The sequence below is a fragment of the Cryptomeria japonica genome, chromosome 1 (genome assembly GCF_030272615.1).
Source record: "Cryptomeria japonica chromosome 1, Sugi_1.0, whole genome shotgun sequence".
Classification (NCBI taxonomy): Eukaryota; Viridiplantae; Streptophyta; class Pinopsida; order Cupressales; family Cupressaceae; genus Cryptomeria; species Cryptomeria japonica.
The window spans coordinates 26,176,995-26,180,677 of NC_081405.1; positions in this window are offsets into that span (position 1 = coordinate 26,176,995).

Here is a 3,683-nt window from a genome sequence, read left to right on the forward strand (position 1 = left end):
AATACCTTAATCATCTTTGTAGCCTTTCTTGTAGCTTTAGGTACTACAATGCTAATTTTAACTTTTTCTTTCACTTCTTCATAAGTTCCATATCTCAGTTCGATAGCATGCCTTGGTAATGTGAGATATGCATCAATTTGTTGTTGTGTGATATCAAAGTCAATCTCGTAACCTATTGGTGGCAAAGATTGAGTCCTTGGTTCTACAACATTCACATAACAGTAATCGGTGTCTACCTCAAAACATATATCATCCTTATATTTCTCTACCAGCTGTGGTGGAATCCAGTACCTGTTGTGCATCTTCTCTTGAAATTTGCTGAAATAGTCATCCATTATATCATTAAAATTATCTCCCAACTTCTTGATAAAATCATTAATTTGATGGGTGATTGGTCAGTGTAGCTCCCAAACTACTTTACTGACTAAGGGAAAGAACTTCTCAAAGTAGAAAAACATGCATACAAGAAGTGAACCAAACTTCAGTGTATTTGCCGAGTTGTTCTTCTTCGGCTTCCTTATTGTGTTCAGATTCTCAAACAAGTTCTTCAGTAGCACATCACATAAATCTACTTTCATTCCCTTTTTCACTATTTTATAGGCTAAGTCAACTGTTGCATAGGGTACACTATTTTCCCTTGCTGATTGGAAGAAATAGTAACCAATTACTCTAATTGCAAATTTAAGTTCTGCATCAGTGACATTATTCAGTTTCAGTCCTTGGTAATCAGAATCTACTCCAGTTAAACTGATTAACTCCTTCTGTGATATCATCTTCTGTGCTCATGCATGATCATAGATAGGATAACCGGTGATCACATGAATGATTTCCTTGGTGATTTTGAATGGTTGCTCTTCTAGCCACATAAAATCATCATGAACTCTGCTTAAAACAAACTTAACCCACTGGGGTTTGAACACACCGGGATAGGCTAGGGCTTCAGTTAATCCCTTGATTCTGATATGCTCATACTTGCTATCCATTTTGCCATCGGTACATAGCTCATCATTTGTGTCACTTATCTCAACATGACCGAGTTCTTCAACATGACATTTGGTGAAGAATCTAACATCTTCGACTAACAAGACTCGATCCGAGATGAGTGAAAAGGCAGTTTTGTCATCCGGTTCAGAGGCGACTTTAGGAGTCAAAGTGTATTTCAGTGTGGGCTTCACGACATTCTTGACAACTATGGGATCATGGATCTAGGGCGCCATTGTAGATTTCAGATAAAACTAGCAAATTATCCTCAGGGTTTGATGGTTTACAAATGGCAGACGTTTCACACTCGATAGATAATAGCAATTTGACAAGATCGAAAAACCAGCTTAGCAGTGATGAGATTTGATTTAAATACCTTGGATTCACTTTGAATGAAGTTTGATCGCCTTGATTCCCTCTGCTCTGCTCTTTTGAAAACTTGGTGAATGTAAATGACCACGAAAATACCTTTAAGTACACAAAATACCTTATCGGGCTCCGTGCGGATTAGGTCAAAACATTAAATGCACTTGGTTTACCTTTAACCAATTTATTCTCTTTTCTTTCATTTTAATCGAGTAACCAAATTTCCTTCATTTACCGACTTGATAGGCTTCCTGTATTCACCGACTTAACAGGTTTCCTGTAAAGTACTTTTGATAGAGTTTCAAACTTACTAATGCATCTTAACTATGCAGATTTTGGATTTAGTACATAATATAATAGGAACTGTTATGATTTTAACCTTTAGAGAATGTAGTCCCTTCATACATTTGCTAATTAATTTGGAATAGGTGCACCTAACTCGGTAGGTAAGGTGCTTTCTTCATCTAACATGATTTCCTTCTTTTTCCAAATCATCTTGAATTTTTCTTTTATCTCTTCAGTGTCTCTTCTAGATTGATCTCTGCAATCTCCAGCTAAATGTCGAACTTTGTGACAATGAAAACATGCCATACCAAGATTTCTCCATGATCTTCGGTTGTTCATTCCAAACCTTATAAAATTGTTGGCACTTATATGTCCATATCTTCCACAACATTCACACCATATCCTTGTATTATAATCCCATGGTATTGCTGCATATTGTCGGTAAGGATTTGTGTAAGTTCGGTAACCTCTAGTGTTTGCTAGGTGTGCAAACCACGTGGTTCTTTTTGCTTAAACTAGCACTTCTCGGTACTATGTCCATATCTATTGCAGTTTATACAAAACCCTTTGAATTTTGCCTTCTGATAGTTGTTAACAGACTTTGTCCTACATTGATTAGATGTATGACCATATTTATTGCAATTGTAACAATAATCATTGGACTTAGTGATATTTGGTTGCTTACCTTTTCTGATTTAGCATATGTTGGTAGTATGACCTTGATTTCCACAGTAGTAGCAAATAGACTTCTTCCTTTTGATGTTATTCCTGTTTCCAGCTTGCTTTGATGATTCTCCTCTCTCAGTGGTATGAATTCCTTTCTCGGTAGAGTCTTTTCCTTTGTAATCGAGTCCTGCATCTTTTTTGGGTCTTCTTATATTCAGTTGCTCATCCAACATCTTTGATGCTTTATAACTTTTCTTCAATGTTTCTTTGGATTTCTTCTCTGTTTCAAGTTCATCGGTCAACCTTGATACTTCAGATTTCAATGCTTGATTTTCATCATTCTTTAGAATTGCTTCATGATGTGCATAACCTAGTTGATCTGTCATATTTTGTTGAATTCCAGTCAACCTTATGATTTCATCATTCTTATCAAATACTAAGACTTCAAGTTGTTGTTTCTCTCTCTGTAGATCTCTTTCTTTATCCTCAGCTATCCTCAACACATCTAGATTTTCAGTCATCTGTGTACTGAAATGTTTATGTTCTCTTTTCATTACTTTTAGTTGATCAGCCAATGCTTTGTTCTTTTCTTTCAACACTCCAATCATTTCTTCAATCTCTTCAGATATACTGTTCCCAGATGATGTTTCAATTTGTTCCACTAACTCTTGAGAATCTTGCAAGTCATCAAATAATCTTCTTCTTACTTTCAGAGATTTTTGCATTTGCCTTTGCATGTCTGCAATCACTTGATTTGCATGATCCAGCTCTTCTTGTAGATACACAATCCTCCAAGATTGTTTATAGCGTTCCATTGATAAGATCTTTCTCTTTAGGCAGTTAAACCCTTTTCCAAGATTCAAGCTCTAATACCAATTGTTAGGCCCAATATGGAAAGCTAATGTACTGAGAGGGGAGGGGTGTGTTATCACTGATTAAAATTGGGTTTTTCTTTTCCCATGATTGGCTATGGTATGTTGAAATTTTTGAGTAGGATGTAATTCCAAGTGCTTCAGCTTTGTTCTGGACCTTAAGGGTTTAAGGGTTTTTGATTTTAGATACTATCTTATTTGTTTTAAACCCTCTAGTTTCTAATCTGTCGTTACTTTATTCACTTAAGTTATGGGTCATGGGGTCATAGGAAGTGTCCCCCCTTGTTATTTGCCTAGGCGGTTACGTTGATCAATTGAAAAATTTTATGCCTTGTATGTTTTTCTTCTAAAGTTGTTGGGCCCAGTAACTAGTGCACATCTCACAGATGGATCCACAGCTAGCATTATTTCACTAGGCGAAGTTGCGCATAGTTTATACCCCACGAAATAGCGAAAACCACATGGCACACCATATAGATGATCCAGCTGGTTGTTGATAGTGAGTAAAATGGT